This window comes from Anabrus simplex, chromosome 1 (genome assembly GCF_040414725.1).
Source record: "Anabrus simplex isolate iqAnaSimp1 chromosome 1, ASM4041472v1, whole genome shotgun sequence".
Taxonomy (NCBI): Eukaryota; Metazoa; Arthropoda; class Insecta; order Orthoptera; family Tettigoniidae; genus Anabrus; species Anabrus simplex.
In genome coordinates, this window is record NC_090265.1 from 190,315,622 (window position 1) to 190,336,242 (window position 20,621).

At 41.8% G+C, this 20,621-nt stretch overlaps 1 protein-coding gene across 4 annotated transcripts in view; it reads right to left on the minus strand.

The window, feature by feature from the left end:
- The window catches only part of Scp2 (Sarcoplasmic calcium-binding protein 2), a 661,095-nt gene that overhangs the window by 267,149 nt on the left and 373,325 nt on the right, over positions 1–20,621 (minus strand). The gene's annotated exons all lie outside the window — the stretch shown is intronic.

Consider the following 20,621-nt stretch of genomic DNA (forward strand, 5'->3'; position numbering starts at 1 on the left):
AATGCCAGCAATATTTAATGTTCCTTTACGGGCTAATGTTATTCATTTTACGGATGAAGGTTGTCAGGATTTATTCAACTGAAAGTGAATATTCAACGTGCTAATATGTCAGGATGAAGGTTGTCAGGATTTATTCAACTGAAAGTGAATATTCAACGTGCTAATATGTCAACTGGCAGTAATAGCTCTCAACCTGAAATGGTGCTTATAAGATAATCTTTTGATTGCCGCTTCGAAAAATCTGCACCGCCGCCACCACCACCACCACCATCCTTAAATACCAATTGCGCAACCAAAACAGATGATGACATGAAGAATTGAGGTCCTATACAAAGTGAAGAAGAAAAGTAATAATAATTAATGTTATTTGCTTTACGTCTCACGAACTACTTCTACAGTTTTCGAAGACGCCGAAGTGCCGGAATTTAGTCCCGCAGAAGTCCTTTTACGTGCCAGTAAATCTTCCGACACGAGGCTGACGTAGTGTATTGAAGTACCTTCAAATACCACTGGATTGAGCCCGGATCAAACCTGCCAAGTTAGGAGTCAGAAGGCCAGCGCCTCAAAAGAAGGAAAAGAGCTCAGTGAATTCTTATTGTAAATAATCATGGTTCGGTGTTAAAATACTACCTTCTGCTCCCCATCGTATCATGGGTTGTGTCCTAATTCTTTTAATTATGGAGTGGGGGTTAATAGAGGTAGACTCTCTCCTCTACGGAAAACAGTAAGGAGATAATTCGGGGCTTAAATGCTAATAGTGGCTGTGAACGAGACTTTTTTGTACCAAAATCTGCGGGAAGATAGTTGATGTGTGCGCCTCGTGTAACAGGGTCTACGCTGGGTCGTATGAGGAACAATAACGAGCAGCGTGTCAGTAGCTTTCGGAGTAATCAATTAAGAAGACTTTCTTTGCTTGCTACAGGCAATTTAATAGGATACACGTTTTCCTCCAACTTTGATATACTGTAATTGACAAACAGCAATAATGTATTAAACCATACTTCTTGCCTTACTGTCCTCCTTATCATCGCCCCAGTCACCTCCCCTCGTTTTTGAAGAGGACTCCCCCAGTAAATGCTAAAGGCTTTACAGATTGGACTGAAAGAAAACAACTAAACATTTATTCGTCGTATTGGATAACTACTGCAGATAGGTTCCGAAAGCTTTATTTGTAAGTGAACCCAGTAAGTGCAGGAAGGATATTTGAAATCGAAAACCAGAATTTCGGACGACATATGCAAAACTGGACGTCCCTGACTAATGGTCACAGTACGTACTGAAAAACTGTATGCTTGCGTGATGGTTTTGATTATCATCAATAAATATGAGCCACTAATAGAGACGTCCATTGTAAACTTCATCAATGAGAGCATTCTCGCTTTCCTGGCTGCTCGCTGGTTCGTATTGTTTTCACTATTCGCCAGCAAAGCCATTGTCTATAGGTTCCTTTGAATCAGAAGGGCGGTGGAGAAGGAATATCTGCGAAGCTTTCGATCCACTGACATTCTCAGGCCACTCCATAGAAGAGAGTGAAATATCTTCCAGAATTTTGTTTCCTTAATAGCAGAAAAATATTTAGAAGAAAAATCGGTGAGGTTAGATACAGATTTCCGTTGTGCTAAGAAGCGTTGATGAATAAGGGTAATAATACTAGTTGCGACTGAAATCACAGTCTTGAACCCTTGACACTTAGTCATCAGCACCAGCTGATTTTTTAGTCTTAAGATATCAGTACACAAATAACCTGTCCGCACTTTCTATTGCTCAGTGTTTATCGCGAGAAACAGGGAACAGAATGGGGCAAGCAGAAATTCTCTAATGCTGTTTTGACAAGAGTTAAGGGCAGTACACTCCTTCTTAAGTAGAAATATAAACTCATTCTTGTAAGTATATCTTCAGAAAATCACTCTTACTAGCTAGCGGGTTAAAAGAACTGTTCTTGTCCGTTGAACGACCATCTGTGAACCATAGTTAGTAGCTCGCTCTCTATGCTAAAGGTAACGTGATCATAACTCGGCGCAGTATTTTGTAGTCCCATATCAATATATATACTAACACAAAAATATTTTCAATGCAAAGTTTCGTCACTTTGGCTTGTCCTAAAAACTAAAAGTTCTGAAGGGCCAAAAAGTAATTGTACTGGTCTTCGAGTCAGAGGGAGCCGGGTACGATGTCCTTCCGGATCGGAGATTTTAACTGCGTATGGTTAATTCCTACAGCCCGGGGACTGGGTGTTTGTGCTTGTCGTAAAACATCCCTCTTCATATGCATTCAATAAGACACGCTAATAACCACCACAGAAACACTTAAAGTTTGTTTGTTCGTTACACATATCTATGCGCCTCCACTGATCAGTACCAACATTTACACCAAGGCGCATGAAGCATTCGGATGGGTCGTGGAGGCAGTTATACTGTAATATTCAAATTTTAACTCCATGCTGTAAGGGGGTACAAAACAATGCCATAAAATAGACAAAATATTGAAGTTGTACAAGGACTGGACATGACTCATTTCAGGCCCCTCATCGCGAGAAACAATACGAGGTAGGTCCCGAGGGGACTTCAAAAACAACTTTTCCGAGATATTTCCAGAAAGCTCCCCATTCTTGGAAACCAATCAAGCAATGTACAGTCGTAACCATGGTAACGCCAGCTCAAGATGTCCCATTCAACTTTTTCTCTAACTCTGTAAGAGGCAGTACCGAAACATGCCTTAGCTGAGTTCTGGCTTATCTTCCACTTACTTGTGCCAGGCTGCTTACTTTCATCTATCCTATCTGACCTTCCTTGGTCAACTGTTGTTCTTTTCTGACCTCGACGGTATTAGGTTTCGAGGCCTAGGGAGTCTTTCATTTTCACACCCTTCGTGGCTCTTCCCTTTCCTTGCCCGATACTTTCATTTTTCGAATTGTCGGACCCCTTCCACTTTTCCCCTCTATTGTTAATAGAGGATGGTTGACCAGTTGTACTTCCTCTTAAACAATAATCACGACCACCGCCTGATCCTTTAAACTTCGGGAGCCACCCTCTCTAAGCACAGAGATGCCGGCGTAAACGCAGCAATCGTACAATGAACAGAATCGGAAACCTTAAGAAGTTGCCCCTTAAAACTGTCATGAGACTCTTTGATCTCAAAATTTCATCTCTACCAATATACGGAATGGAAATCGTATGGACATATCTGAAACATGAACAACTACACATAATAGACACGGTCAAGACAAACTGTCTACAGAAGGTACTATGCATCTCCAAGTACTCTTCATTTCGACTGACCTAGGAATTAGCTAGGAAGCAGTTTCATCTGCAGAAACTTCCCATAAAGTGCTCTCTACCGTCAACCATAAGCGGTGCTTGAGAGAGTTGTGTGTAAAGTAAACCGACATCTGGGACGATTCTTATGCCACCGGTGCCATGATAGAAATTGGATTGTAGTGAACACAATATGAATCACGATATAAGTTACCATGACAAGGATGGCTGTGCATGGATTTCATAAAAAACTGTGCGAAACAACGCACTTTCATCAATCATGTGAGAATTGTGTGTGTTTGAGATGAGGACAAATGTGTGAACGCTACGATGCACTGAAATGCAAGCGGCGCTCAGAATCACTGACTTAATTATGCACAGAAACATGAATATGGTATTATTTTATTGCTATTTTGTTAGTTTATTGCTGGAGGGAGGAGCAGACGGATCTAAATAAAATCCATCAACCAAAGAAAGGGTAGCGTTGTGATCTTGGATCCAACTATCAGACTTGAAGTGAGCTCTAGCCAGCCGGAGGAGATAGACAAGGAAAAGAGAGCCATCTATGAGCCAACAATAGAATATTTCGAACACTCCTACATAATTTCTTGCGTTAAAGTTGTTCGACTGTTAATTGTGATCAAAGGAACAATGCCTAAATTTTGTGTGAAACATTTGCGAAATCTGGGGATTCCTAATAGTATCCTCCTAGATGTGTCAATAATAGTGATCAAGGGGTCACTTGAAATTTTTCGCAATCATCTTTACAAGCCACTGTTCATTATGATTTTGAATATTATTGATGTGGTATAGTCTAGTTTGCCATGTTCGGCTACCAATAAATAAATAAATAAATAAATAAATAAATAAATAAATAAATGGCTATTGGCTGTAATAAATTCTTCATTCATTCATTCAATAGCGTTTACCGGAATTATGATACACTCTATCAATATTCCAAATATCCACCGCTTGACCAGAATAGAGGTCTCAGCCCGTTACCCCTATCGAGTTCCAGTATCTCATCTTTCTGGAGAAGTACATATCGTTATGATTGGTTCCACAATTCGTTAACGAAGGGTTGTTGCGACATTGTTCTGTTCCGTTGAAACAGATGAACATAGTAATGTCTTGGATTTCATTTCAAAGAACAAATCCATTGATGGATACTAAATTGGTACATTAAAATCGGGTAACTTGAAGATGAGCATTTCCAGACACATCGAGGGCTCTCTGTCGGCCTTTGTTTTCCAAGATTACGGCTTCAAACTCGACGAAGGTTGCTAGACTGACAGTCCGTAGAAAAGCCCATTCAGCATTACATGCCGTCCGATGTCTGCATTTTAAAGATCTCGGGTGACATATTCGGAGTTACTTGTCAAAAATAACTCAGTCTTTGGTCACCCAATAGATTTCTGGTTTCTCTGTCATCCGGTAGAGTAAAATGGAACGTCGAAATTGACACACAGACGGGCTATACGACATTAAATCAAACTATCTGCCAACGGCAGCTGAAGACATAAAATACTTATTTATTCCAGACTTATTAATATAATGTATTGGTATTCTCTCGACAATTATAAGGAATAGCAAGCAAAACTTTCAAACATTCAAAAATGTAATTTTGGGATTGGAACTGCGGCCGTCTCATCGATAAAGGTTATTTTCCCTGTAAGAGGTCTGGCTCCATGTCTAAATGGTTAGCGTGCTGGCCTTTGGCCAGAGGGTCCCGGGTTCGATTCCCGGAAGGGTCGGGAATTTTAACCATCATTGGTTAATTTCGCTGGCACAGGGGCTGGGTGAATGTGTCGTCCTCATCAGCATTTCATCGTCATCACGACGCGCAGGTCGCCTACGGGAGTCAAATCAAAAGACCTCTACCTAGCGAGCCGAACATGACCTCGGACACTCCCGGCACTAAAAGCCATACGCCATTTCATTTCCCTGTACGAGGAATCCATTCCTGAAAATTTTACCAGCATTTTGGTTACACGCTGTATACAATTCGATTCTATTCATCTTGCGTTTTACACCTGTACAGAGTTTGAATGCTCACCTGTCGTAACTTTTCTTTTATTTGTTAAATTTGTTCGGCCGGTTGGATGTTATCATCACTGTTATCAAGACAATACCAACGAACGTGACTTCTATCCAATCACACCGATGAAACAGTAAATGTTCATAAAGGAACCTAGATTTATATGATATTGCACGAAGTGGCTTTCAGCTGCGTAAGTGGCGATAATTCCTTGTGAATCGCACTGTATTCCTTATCATAGCATTCCGCAAAATCATGTACCTCAATAAATGGATAATTTAAGAATGTCGATAGCTTATCAGACCCCGAATTGGTAAGTTTAGTTCTGAGTTTAAAATTATTTTTAGTTTTATTTTGTGAGTGACTATATTTTAATACCAGAATGACTGGATATTTTTCATTTCGCTACAATCTAGCGAATTTTCACATCCATTTAGCGCCGAAAATAAATTTTTAGTTGGCAGCACTGGATAAAAGGGACTATGTTTTCTTAAAGTAAGTAAAATTTACTGACTGCAGTTGCCAGATACATAACCTTACCCTCTTTTCCGAGTTAAAATTCAAGTTCATTATATTTTCATGAAATAATTACCTCCAGTGCCCATATAACCTTCTATATCCAATATGGATGCAGTGAATATCTTTTATTGTAGGCCATGCTACTATTACTGCTTGGTTCTTCAGGCGATTTACATGCCAGCGGCTGGAAGACAGAACTGTTAGCCTATAGATTATGCATGGGTACACTCAATTTCCCCGTGGGTTCATTTACACTAAAGCAAGCTGTGCTACTCCAATTCTCCAACACAGCGACATTAGATAGGCACCGTTTGTAATGGCTCAGGCCTTTGTTCCGGGAGCAGACAGTTATGGCCTCTTAAGAGAAGGATAGACAATATAAATTTTACGAATAATTTTGTACAGAGAGTCTTACGACCCAGTGTACTATAATGTAAGAGAATTGGTCACCATGCACTATTCGATTACCACCACCATCATTATCATAGTTAGATACTATGAGACGTTACTTACGTTATTATACAAGGCTGGGAAATACAAGGCCTCGCTTGTCGTGAAACTGGTTCCCCCATCGTTCTGCCGCTGGGTGCGCTCTTCTTAGTCATAAAATTGCGCGGGTGAAGTACTCATTCAAACATTCACGAGCGTGTCAAGACGTATTTTTGTACTTGAGCTTTCAAGTGCTAGTGCGGGTGATTTTAATTTAGTGACTGAAATTAATGACGTATTTACGTAATGCGAACATCGGACGATTCTTTAAAAACATGCTGTACTATAGTGTACTACAGTAAATCAAAGACCTCGTCTTTAAAAGAAAATGGTGTTTGGCAATTTCTCGTCAAGGAAATAGAATAGGATCCCTGTGGAAATCCAGTGTGCATTCCACTGTTCGCAGTAGGCATTTTAAAGACTCAGATTAGTGCAAACACGTCACTATGAATCCTACTTCCGCATGTCATTCAGTCTGTACTTCATGTTGTTCCCGGACACAAACAAACACAATCACATACAGGAAAACCACATAAGAGGAAGGCTACAGACGTGGAACATGAAGCTAAACTCTACAAGAAAATTGAACATGTAGAACCAACCACACCTACAGCCAACGAAGAGAAGGACCCTCCACCCGTAATTATCAGTGAACCATTATATAAAACCACAGGCAAAGAGTACTCTATTAAACTTAAACTATACAGCACTAAAGTAGGTTTGAAACTGAAAAGAAAATATTTAGAAAATGTAGGAAACAAACATCACTTATAATGAAGCAAAGAAATATTATTACTGTTGTAAACAAGGTTGGGTTTACAAAAAGCACAACTTCTTTATTTGCTTCACATGTAAAATTACAATATTTACACTAACAAAACTGAAAGTTATCTCGAAGCAAATTGAACTATGAATTTGGAGAAAGAGTCTGTCTTTGTACACTATATACACGTTGGAGTATTCACGTTCACTACTATTTCGGAAATATAGTCCTTGTGACATGAAAAGTTCTTGATAGTCGAAAACTATCAGAAGCACTGACGTAAATATCTCAGAGAGTCCTTCCTTGTTGAAGTGTCTGAGTTCATTAACGTAAGTTCAATGACTGAAGAGTTCCTACTTAGCGAAACTAAGTCGATAATGGGAGCTTGCATTAGCTAGGGAATGATAGTGGCATATAATGGTAAGACTGGGCATGGACAGCGGAATAGGCAAGAGGAGCGGTGACCCGAGGTGAGACCTCTTACTGCCAGAAATTCAGTCCACCTGGCCGAAGCACATTTTCGAGAGGAGTAGCCTCCGTGCTCGACGTAGGGTGTATTCTGGAGCTGGACACCGGGGTCAGTGGGCGTCTGGACAGGCTAGGAGCTCCTTTATATAGCACACACGACGTTCCAGGCACGCGCACTGAGGGCTGCGCGTCGAGGCTCGAAGAATAACACACTGGCACGCGTGTAGCTGGCTGGCGGATCGAGAAGGGAGCGACGGACATACAACAATTACCACTTTAAAACCCCAAAATTAAAAAAAAAAACAGGGCTTGAGAGGCAACTAAATAACATTACAGAACTAGCTGAACAAGGTGATTTGAAAGCAAATTTCTTGATTGAGCAGATTCAAGATTTTTGTATACGGAAGTATAAATTCAGAGAGAGTATTATAAAGGTCTGCATATTACTGTCCAACAGGTCATCCACCGGCTACAGGTTCCTAAGATCTCTTAATATTTTGTATCTACCACACCAGCAATCTGTAAAAACTTACATTGGCCATAGGAATTACTTATTTCGTACGAGCTCGTCTGATTGCAGAAAAGAAATCTCTACAGCGCATAATGAAAAGGTTGCTTCTCTCATCATACTCTAGACTATTTACTCTTTACTTTTAAAGACGAGGTCTTTGATTTACGGCAAGGAAAACTATAGTACAGCATGCTTTTAAAGAATTATGGAAAAAAAAAATCAAAGCTGGTCTATGACAGGACTTTGGATAAGCTTCTTGGAATGCTGATGTACTGTAGAGAGAGATGTTGTTGGTATTGAAGACACACTTTCTAATAAATTGCTCTGTATTCTGTTCAAAGGTCTTTCCACACATTACAGGATTCCTGTGTCATATTGTTTTACACACAGCAAACCTTTGAACAGAAAAGTGTTAATGCTAAGTTAGGCTAGGCAGTGATGTGAGATTCAAATGGTGACACTGAACTGGAGACCCATTACAAAGACTACTTTTTTAAGTATTAGCCTTTACGTGTGTATAAATTGACTATAGATTCTCATAAACACTTTAAGAAACCACTGTAAAGATGTACAAATTTGTGTTGACTGTGGGTCCGTACTACGACGACTCATAACCTCAAGATACTGATGTAAACACGTTTCCAACAGGACATGTTAACATCATATTGACGGAATTATTTGCACTACAACAAAAATGGATCATAAGCAACATTCAGAACACGTGGTTTCTCCGTAAGTATCATAATTAGCTATACATTAGCGAATTTTCACAAGCACTAGTCACAAGATCCATGCTGAACATGGGAAGACATTCAAAATTTGTCTTAGAAAGGCGATCCTAGCGGGAGAACTGGAAACTAAATTCGGTGACCCCACTTCTCATTGCTCATTTGCCAGCCTTGTATTATAGGGTAATAATAATAATAATGCTATTTGCTTTACGTCCCACTAACTACTTTTAAGGTCTTCGGAGACGTATTATAGGGTAAGCAACGCTATGAAATCACACTCAAAAAATGTATAAATACTTACATTCTGTGTTAGAGTGGAGAGAAGTGACGACTTCATTAAGATAAGTTCCGAATTTCAAGTTTGTAAGGATTTAAACAGAAATAAACATAAATGTTAATATATTTCAAAATATTTTGAGTGTGATTTGATAGTTTCTGATGATGTTCTTTCAAGAACGAAACATGTTAATTAAGATGTTTCTTTTACAGGTAGCTTTTTTTGCTAGTTGCTTTACGTCGCACCGACACAGATAGGTCTTATGGCGACGATGGGACAGGAAAGGGCTAGGAGTGGGAAGGAAGCGGCCGTGGCCTTAATTAAGGTTCAGCCCCAGCATTTCCCTGGTGCGAAAATGGGAAACCACGGAAAACCATTTTCAGGGCTGCCGACAGTGGGGTTCGAACGTACTATCTCACGAACACTGGATACTGACCGCACTTAAGCGACTGCAGCTGTCGAGCTCGGTGCCAGTTGTTTCAATTGAACAATACTTATAAGTACAGTAGTATATACTGTACTTTTTAATAGAAAACTGATTCCCATATTGCCTTGAATTATCGATCTAGTTAAAAAAAAGCATCGACCTACGAAGATCTTTTCCCCCTACTTTCCACTATGTTATGAACCTGCGTGTATTTGGAAATTGCGGAAGTGTAAAGTGTTGAATGTGGGAAAAGGAACATTAAGGACGACACAAACACCCAGTTCCCAGGCCAGGGATATTGATCATGTACAATTAAAAACCTCTGACGCGGCCGGGAATCGAACCCGGGGCTCCCGGGTGACAAGCGGACGCCTTGCCCCATACACCACGGGGCCGAACTATCGATCAAGTTGCTTCACAAATACTTGAAATTTACCATAACTTTCAATATAAATATTCGGTTTTGTTCCCTGCATTTTTTTCCCTCACACCTCTTGTTATCTTTCTTTATTTCCTTCTTATTCTGTTTACCCTCCAGGGTTGGTTTTTCCCTCGGACTCAGCGAGGGATCCTACCTCTATCATCTCAAGAGCATGTCCTGGAGCGTGAGACTTTCGGTCAGGGGATACAATTTGGGAGGAGCACAAGTACCCCACCCAGGCGGCCACACCTGCTATGCTGAACAGGGACCTTGTGGGGGATGGGAAGATTGGAAGGGATAGGCAAGGAAGAGGGAAGGAAGCAGCTGTAGCCTTAAGTTAGGTACCATCCCGTCATTTGCCTGGAGGAGAAGTAGGAAACCTCGGAAAACCTCTCCGAGGATGGCTGAGGTCGTAATCGAACCCTCCTCTACTCAGTTGACCTCCTAGGCTGAGTTGACCGCGTTCCAGCTCTCATACCATTTTTCAAATTTCGTGGCAGAGCTGGGAATCGAATCCGGGCCTCTGGGGTTAGCAGCAAGTCACGCTAACCACTACACCACAGAGGCGGACACCTCTTGTCATGAGTAGCATGATACTTTGTCTTGCCCTCTACACTGGTTCTCTGTTGTTCAATCTTGTTGGAAATCTCTGTCATATTAAAAAAAATCACTTTATCATTGGAAAATAGCTTACTATGAACTTTTGGCTTTCTCAAAAACTTTTTGCTGTCCTGGTGACATCCTGCATCACTACTTCTCTATAGTCTGTCTAGGCCAAGCGATTCCAACTGAGGTGCTCCCACGGCCCCGACAGCAGCCCCGGTGCTGTGCTATAGCACCGCTGAGTTGGTGGGGGAAGGAGGGGAAGTGGCAGAGGCAGAACCACAGGTCGTCAAGTCAGCGCGCAGCTTATGAAAACAATGTTATTCATGACAGTTCTGTAAACATATAAACACACAATTTATTCTGTACATACTTTGCGTTTGCCTTAATGTGTACATTTAGCGTTTAAATCGATTGTTGACATAGTTTTGCGGCAACTAATTTACCAATAATGGGTACAATCGATTTGGCAGTAGAAATTCTAAGTACAGCCTCTAAGTCCGCATCAGACAGAGAAGTCCTAGTTCTGCATTTATTTAAATTCAGAATTGAAAACATCTGTTCGCATGCATAAGTTGTACCGAACATTGACGTAAATTCTAAGGCAACTGCTTGAAGTTTTGGAAATTATTGTGGTTGAACACCTTTGTAAAAGGATATTAAACCACCGCTGTAGTGGTAGTACCTGTCTTTTAGGATTGCGTCGCACTCTAGTCTTATCAGCTCTGTTTGGAAACATGATGGTGATTTTTCAAGATGTGCTGAAAATGGGATCATAAATACTTCAAGTTGAGGTGCCATATCATTCACTTCTTTGAATCGGGAATTGAGTTCAGAGTGCAAAGTCTGTAACGAGGTCTGATAGTCTCCAAGATTTTCATAAGTAGACAAACGTAAGTTCCTGTACATGACGAGAGATGGTTTGTTTTGACAAGCTTATCGCCTCAAAGTGAGCCACAGCGCGTGGACCCAGTACTTCCGAGCACTCTATTAAACATTCTTCTATAAATTCACCATCAGTAAAGGTTAGCCCACTTTTTGCAATTTTCAGAGCAACAATAGCCCATAACGTGCTCGAACTGCGCCTTCTAAAGTGTTGGGTTCAAGTATCTGTGGGATAGGGAGATAAAATAAAAATAATTATTTTTTGTGTTTTTTTTGCAATAGGTCTTATGGTGACGATGGGATAGGAATGGGAAGGAAGCGGCCGTGGCCTTAATTAAGGAACAGCCCCAGCATTTTCTTGGTTTGAAAATGGGAAACCACGGAAAACCCTCTTCAGCGCTTCGAACCCACTATCTCTTGGATGCAAGCTCACAGCTGAGCGCCTCTAACTGCGCCGCCAACTCGCCCGGTGTGTTTTCTTAGCAGCACATCTAATTCTAAACAGTTCCTAAAAGTACAAAACCAAAAACGAAAACATATCTCCTAAATTGCATGTAAAACAATTCCTAATGAGTAAGTTATTACGTATCTTTGAAGAACTTGGCAATTTCGATTTTAACTTAGCAATTTGTTCGGTTCTTGCTGCGCCAACAATGTCATCATAGGTGGAAACATGTTTATTGTGGTAGTGCCGTCGAACGGTTGAAGACTTTACGTTTAAAATGGCATGACAAATTGAACATTGAGATTTCCCTTCGGTATTGAGAACAAAATATGAATCCACCCATGAAGGATTAAACGACATTTTTAACGAAGGAGAAACCAACTGCTCCACCGTCTGTTCTATCGAATAGATTCTACTGAGAATGACGCACGCAGAGAGAGAATGAGAATGAATGTACTGTCTTTTACGTACACATGCACCGACCACTGCGTGGAGTAGGTGGGGAAGGAGGGGAACGGTGCTGCTGAGTGCAGCGCTGGTGCGCCCCAACACAAAGTGCTCGAGTTGGAAAGGTCTGGTCTAGGCCAAGGCCTAGGAATGAGAATGAAGCGGATGTGGCCTAATTAAGATACAGCACCAGCATTTGTCTTGTGTGCGAATGGGAAACTATGGCAAACCATGTTCAGTGTTCAGAGTGACGCGCTTCGGGCCTCGGGACCCTGGGTTCGATTCTCGGCTGAGTAGTGGATTTTATTAGTTAATGGGTAAAGCAACAGACCATATGGACCTAGATAATATACATACATACATACATACATACATACATACATACATACATACATACATACATACATACATACATACATACATACATCATTATAGACCGTTATTCCTTTCAGCGTTCAGTGCAAGCCTCTATTTGCAACTAGTTTTGTGGCCACATTTAGTTCTATACCTCTTGTTTCTAAAACGTTAGAAATTGAGTCTAACTTTCGTCGTCTTGGACTTCCTATACTTCTCTTACCCTCTATAAGAGAGTATATTATTCTCCTAGGTAACCTATCCTCCTCCATTCGTCTCATATGACCCCACCACTGAGGCCGGTTTATGCGTACAGCTTCATCCATCGAGTTCATTCCTAACTTAGCCTTTTTTCCTCATTCCGAGTACCTCCTGCAATTGTTCTCACCTGTTTGTACCAGCAATCATTCTCGCTACTTTCATATCTCTTACTTCTAACTTATAAATATCATGAGCTCACCCAGCTTTCGCTCCCATAAAGCAAAGCTGATCTGAAGACAGTCCGATGTAAAGATAGTTTCGTCCGAGAGCTGACTTCCTTCTTACAGAATACTGTTGATCGCAACTCTGAGCTCACACTGCATTAGCTTTACTGCGCCTTAATTCAATCTATTTTACTATATCACCATCCTGGGGGAACACACATCCTAAATACTTGAAATTATCTACCTGTTCAAGCTTTATATCACAAATATGATACCCAGTTCTGCTGAATTTCTTACCTACTGACATCAATTTAGTCTTGGAAAGGCTAATTTTCATACCATACTCATTGCACCTATTTTCGAGTTCCAAGATATTAGACTGCAGGCTTTCGGCACAATCTTCCATTAAGACCAAGTCATCAGCATAGGTCAGACTGCTTACTACATTTCCACCTGCCCGAATCCCTCCCTGCCAATGTATACCTTTCAGCACATGATCCATGTAAACTACGAGCAGCAAAGGTGAAAGATTACAGCCTTGTCTAACCCCTGTAAGTACCGTGAACCAGGAACTCATTCTACCATCAATTCTCACTGCAGCCCAATTATCAACATAAATGCCTTTGATTTATTTTAATAATCTACCCTTGATCCCATAGTCCCCCAGTATGGTGAACATCTTTTCCCTCGGTACCCTGTCATATGCTTTCTCTAGTTCTACGAAACATAAACACAACTATCTATTCCTCTCGTAGCATTTTTAAATTACAAGGCGCATACTGAAAGTCAGATCCTGACAGTCCCTCTGTGGTCTGAAACCACACTGATTTTCATCCAACTTCCTCTCAACCATTGATCGCACCCTCCCTTCCAAGATGCCAGTGAATACTTTGCCTGGTATACTAATCAATGAGATACCTCAATAGTTGCTGCAGTCCTTTCTATTCCTTTGCTTATAGGTAGGTGCAATTACTGCTTTTGTCCAATTTTAAGGTACCGTACCAACACTCCTTGCTAGTCTTATTATTCTATGAAGCCATTTCATCCCTGCCTTCCCACTATACTTCACTATTTCAGGTCTAATTCCATCTATTCCTGCTGCTTTATGACAATGGAATTTATTTACCATACTTTCCACTTCCTCAAGCATAATTTCATTTTCCTCTTCCCCATGAGCTCCGTTGTTCGTGACAACACCATGAAGATTTTCTTTTACGTTGAAAAGGTTTTCAAAATACTCCCTCCACCTGTCCAGCGATTCCCTGGGATCTGCTATGAGTTCACCTGAATTACCCAAAATCCCGTTCATTTCTTTTTCCCTCCCTTCCTAAGGTTCTTTCTTTCTTTTTTTTTTTTTGCTAGGGGCTTTACGTCGCACCGACACAGATAGGTCTTATGGCGACGATGGGATAGGAAAGGCCTAGGAGTTGGAAGGAAGCGGCCGTGGCCTTAATTAAGGTACAGCCCCAGCATTTCCCTGGTGTGAAAATGGGAAACCACGGAAAACCATCTTCAGGGCTGCCGATAGTGGGATTCGAACCTACTATCTCCCGGATGCAAGCTCACAGCCGTGCGCCTCTACGCGCACGGCCAACTCGCCCGGTAGGTTCTTTTTTAATGTCCAGAAAGCTTTCCCTGCTGCTTGACCTAACCTTTCCAGATTATTACCAAAATCTTCTCAAAACTTCTTTTTGGATTCAACAACTACTTGTTTCGCTCTGTTTCTTTCTTCTATGTACAGTTTCCTGTCTGCATCAGCCCTTGTTTGGAGCCATTTCTGATAAGCCTTCTTTTTACGTTTACAAGCTGCTTTCACTCCATAATTACACCAATATATTAGCTTTTTTCACATCTTTACTCACAGTTATTCCTGGACATTCCCTTGCTGTTCCTACTACAGCATCCCTGTATGTCACCCATTCTCTTTCTATATCCCGAACCTGCTTATTGTCCACTGTTCGGAACTTCTCACTAGTTACATCCATGTACTTCTGTCTAATTTCCTCGTCCTGGAGATTTTCTGCCCTTATTCGTTTGCAGACAGATTTTACTTTCTCTGTCCGGCTCCATGGCTAAATGATTAGCGTGCTGGCCTTTGGTCACAGGAGTCCGGGTTCGATTCCCGGCAGGGTCGGGAATTTTAACCATACTTGGTTAATTTCGCTGGCACGGAGGTGGGTGTATGTGTCTTCACAATCATTTCATCCTCATCACGACACGCAGGTCACCTATGTGCGTCAAATCAAAAGACCTGCATCTGGTGAGCCGAACTTGTCCTCGGACACTCCCGGCACTAAAAACCATACGCCATTTCATTTTTAATTTCACTTTCTCTATCGGAAGCCTAGAGATATTTAGTTCACTGCAGATCAGATAGTGATCTGTTTCATCGGAAAATCACCGGAAAACCCTTTCATTCCTAACAGATTTCCTGAATTCGAAGTCGGTTAAGATATAGTCTATTATGGATCTGGTACCCCTAGCCTCCCATGTGTACGGTGAATATCCTTATGCTTAAAGAATGTATTCGTAACTGCTAAACCCATGCTAGCAAATAAGTCCAGCAGATGCTTCCCATTCCTATTTGCTTCCATTTCTTCCCCACATTTACCAATCACCCTTTTGTATCCTTCAGTTCTATTTCCAAATCTCGTATTTTAATCGCCCATTAGCACTATCCTATCCTTACTGTTAACCCTGACTACGATGTCACTCAATGTCCTCATCTGCACCCTCTCATGGTGAATACACTTAGACATTTCTCGTCCTAATTCCTCCAAATGCCAAATCTACCCACATCATTCGCTCATTTACGTGCCTAACAGAAACTATGTTGCGTGCAATGGTATTCCTGATAAACAGCCCTACCCCATACTCTGCCCTTCCCTTTTTAACACCCGTCAAGTACACTTTATAATCTCCTATCTCTTCTTCGTTATCTTGCCTTGTCCGAATATCACTTACTCCTAGCACATCCAGATGCATCCTCTCTGCTGACTCATCCATTTCTACTTTCTTTTTACCGAGCTCGATAGCTGCAGTCGCTTAAGTGGGGCCAGTATCCAGTATTCGGGAGATAGTGGGTTCGAACCCCACTGTCGGCAGCCCTGAAGATGGTTTTCTGTGGTTTCCCATTTTTACACCAGGAAAATTCTGGGGCTGTACCTTAATTAAGGCCACGGCCGCTTCCTTCTCAGTCCTAGCCCTTTCCTGTCCCATCGTCACCATAAGACCTATCTGTGTCGGTGCGACGTAAAGCCAATAGCAAAAAAAAAAAAAACAAAAAAACAAACTTTCTTTCTGCCTAAGCCCCATTAATAGTGATAGCTCCCGATCGAAATCCACTTCGTTAGCCAAGTTTCCAAGGAGTCTCTCGCCTGTCAAATGGGAGTGGGACTTCGTTACTCCCATAGTCCAAGTGAGGATCTCTCCTCTAACGAGTTAGGGCCCACCGGTGGGTTATATAGCCTTAGCCGCCTGAGCAAAAGGAAGGCTATGACTCAGAATATGTCCGAGATGCCCACTCCCATTGTGTAGTAACTGGTATTCCGACTCTCAGGGCCACTTATTTGGCCACTCAGCCGTTGCCCATGGTTCACGAACTAGGACGTGACTACAGTAACCCACGCCATGAACCATCCTAGATAATATTTCAAATTAAATAATACCAAATTAAATATGGTACATTTGTAGTGCTGAGATGATTATCTGATGAACTTCTACAGTCAACTTTACACATCGTTAAACTAAGTTTATTCGAGTGTTGGTCTGTTAACCTTGTGTGCTGATGAACTTCGTTATCACCTGTCTTGCGATACAACGAGGTGTTTACTAAATCCAACGTTACGTAATCAAATATATGCTGCTGTAAAATTGGATTTGTGGTCTTCAGTGTGAGCAGCCACAAGGCTAAATCTTATCATCTTGCTTTACGGGTGGATAATCCGCCCCTGCTTTGCTGTGAGTCTATCAGTGAAATGAACCGTCACGTCGCCACTTGAAAGTGTAGCGCACTGGGCTTAAGGTCTCCTATTCAATACTTGTACAGTAGTAAGAAAGGGAAGGTTATTCACCTCCACCCCGGTACAACTCACAACTATGGTTTTGTCACAACTGTCGACAGTACTATATGTTTGTATTTTATTATAAAATCTGTACATCTGTACTAAAATTACTTATCACGTCGGATTAGATAAAGTAAAATACCCTTCATGATTCTGCACAGTTCCATAGTCGCATTCAATCTACACCCATTCGCTTTTAAAAGTTAGTTCACCGGGCGAGTTGGCCGTGCGCGTAGAGGCGCGCGGCTGTGAGCTTGCATCCGGGAGATAGTAGGTTCGAATCCCACTGTCGGCAGCCCTGAAAATGGTTTTCCGTGGTTTCCCATTTTCACACCAGGCAAATGCTGGGGCTGTACCTTAATTAAGGCCACGGCCGCTTCCTTCCAACTCCTAGGCCTTTCCTATCCCATCGTCGCCATAAGACCTATCTGTGTCGGTGCGACGTAAAGCCCCTAGCAAAAAAAAAAAAGTTAGTTCTCTTGAATACCTGCCATACTGTGAGGACGTTTATGGGTAATATTTCTAGGTTTGATAACATGTCTTCCCTGTATGAGAATTCGTGATTTGTAACAGAGGATTGAATGGTTATGGCAAGTGATACACAAGTTACCCAGAAATATCGACTTAAAGCGGATAATTTCAGCCGCCCAGAAAGGCAGTACAATATAATTTCTTTGAATGTAGAATGCGTTTTTTTGCCGACGACCTACTTTGTCGAAAAGAGGCCAGGGCGCGGAAACTTTGGACAAACGTGCTCAAAATATCTGCATAAGATGAACTCGTGGAACGCTAGGGGATTTACGTCGCTCCGACACAGATAGGTCTTATGGCGACGATGGGATAGGAAAGGCCTAGGCTAGGAGTTGGAAGGAAGCGGCCGTGGCCTTAATTAAGGTACAGCCCCAGCATTTTCCTGGTGTGAAAATGGGAAACTACGGAAAACCATCTTCAGGGCTGCCGATAGTGGGATTCGAACCTACTATCTCCCGGATGCAAGCTCACAGCCGCGCGCCTCAACGCGCACGGCCAACTCGCCCGGTACTCGTGGAACGACAGCAGATCGTAGTCATATTATTATTACTACTGTCGTACCTGTCTTTGACTTGGTCGTGCAGGTGGTTCAGGTAAATGAAATGAAAAACGGCACGGATTATTACTTTTCACGAACAGCACTACACTTGCGATCTACCAATGGCAATTTCCAGTGCTGGAATGACCTGGCCACAGCTGGACTGCTCTGCTGTGTTCCGTTCACTGTGTTAACTCCCCATTGCTACCAGCACCTCCGTACCATGGATCGAATAACTCGAATACTATGATGGATCAGTGTATCAGGTACGAGTAGTTATCAGAATGTGACGCAGAGAAACGGCAAGATTAAATAAGTTATATAACTCGCAGACGTCGACTCACGGCCCGCTTTAGGACAGAAAGTACATTCAGGTATCGGGGCCGGCAACGGTTCTTCTGCGATAAAAATATTTGAGACATGGAAGATCAGAAATGGCTCTTTCTTTGTTGCAAAGGACTCATCTGTACGACTAACAGTAACAGCGATAGGACGAAGGAAATATATAATTGTAGGATCAATTTGTACTATGCATATGATCTAGAACGTTATTTTCTACAACTTTTGTTATGTAGCATTTATCGATAGGATCAGTATTAACGGTGATGTCTCAACGTTAATTTTTTTTCCTATTTGCTTTACGTAGCACCGACACAGATATGTCTTTTGGCGACGATGGGATAGGAAAGGCCTAGGAAGTGGAAGGAAGCGGCCGTGGCCTTAATTAAGGTACAGCCCCGGCTTTTGCCTGGTGTGAAAATGGGAAACCACGGAAAACCATCTTCAGGGCTGCCGACAGTGGGGCTCGAACCCACTATCTCCCGATTACTGGATACTGGCCGCACTTAAGCGTTAATTTTTAAACTTCGCCCTAAATTGCTATTTCACCCAGCATGAGTACAATTATTTATAGCCTAGATTGTAGTGCCCTCCTTTATAATCGTAAATACTAATTTTAAGTGAATTCTGTTCATCCGTTTTCTCGTGATCCGCGTACGTACATCCACCCATCCATACATACAAACAGAGATACATACAGATGGATATGGTAGAAATTTAGAAAAAAATGCATATCCTTCTTATACTGAACATAACCGGCACAAAATGCCAATTTAAAAAAACTGACTAAAATGCAGACAAAACTGATAATTTATTTATATAGATAATAATAATAATATAAAAATAAATATTAGATTACTGAGCTGTGGTTCCCCGATGAAATATTGTTTATCCCATGAATTTCAAATAAAAAATCATTCGCGTGTTTGCATCATTTCGTTGACATAAAGAACGTATTCTATGCGTGCTGTTTCCATGAAAACGGCTCATGTTTTCAAATTATCACATCAATGTAGACATATCGACAATTGAGGTTCATACAAAGTAAGTACGTAGGGCTATTGACTACGATGTCCGAGGTTATTTACTGAAACAGCAACTTGAGAGCACAGTAACCAGCGGAGTGTCTCGCATGACTGACACAATTCCTACGGCTGTTCGTCTTCTCCGATTTACAACTGTTCGTTTATTATTGCCACGATCATAGATAATATTAATGCTGTGCGTCAATTAACTTCATGTACAACCTTGTCGTGCTTTCCATATTCCATATTCATTACTGGATGCCCTTTATTTCTGCTCTCAAGGCCAGTCAGGCGATCGAAGAAAATTCATTAGACAGACATTTTCTGATTTCGTGTTTAACTACCTAGAACCTTTTCTCTTTTAATCAATAATTCTTTGCTTTTAGTGATATTGCATGGTGGGAACCACGCGGCCCAAATAATTACTGTTATTAATAGTAATTGTTTTCAGAACACATCACATTAGATTTTGCAAGGCTGACTTATTCTTTCTTTCTTAATCTGTTTACTCTCCAGGGTTGGTTTTTCCCTCGGACTCAGCGAGGGATCCCACCTCTACCGTATGAAGGGCAGTGTCCTGGAGCTTGAGACTGTGGGTCGGGGGATGAAACTGGGGAGGAAGACCAGTACCTCGCCCAGGCGGCCTCACCTGCTATGCTGAAGAGGGGCCTCGTGAGAGGATGGGAAGAATGGAAGGGATAGACAAGGAAGAGGGAAGGAAGCGGCCGTGGCCTTAAGATAGGTACCATCCCTGCATTTGCCTGGAGGAGAAGTGGGAAACCACGGAAAACTACTTCGAGGATGGCTGTGGAGGGAATCGAACGCCCCTCTACTCAGTTGACCTCCCGAGGCTCAGTGGACCCCGTTCCTGCCCTCGTTCAAATTTCGTGGCAGAGCCGGGAATCGAACCCGGGCTTCCGGGGGTGGCAGCTAATCACACTAACCACTACACCACAGAGGTGAACTCTGACTTTTTCTTGGGCTGCTGTATCAAATTCCGTCGTGCTAATTTTATTGCACTTATTTATATATTTACAAAACTGGAACAGGTTGATGTTTATTCTGTA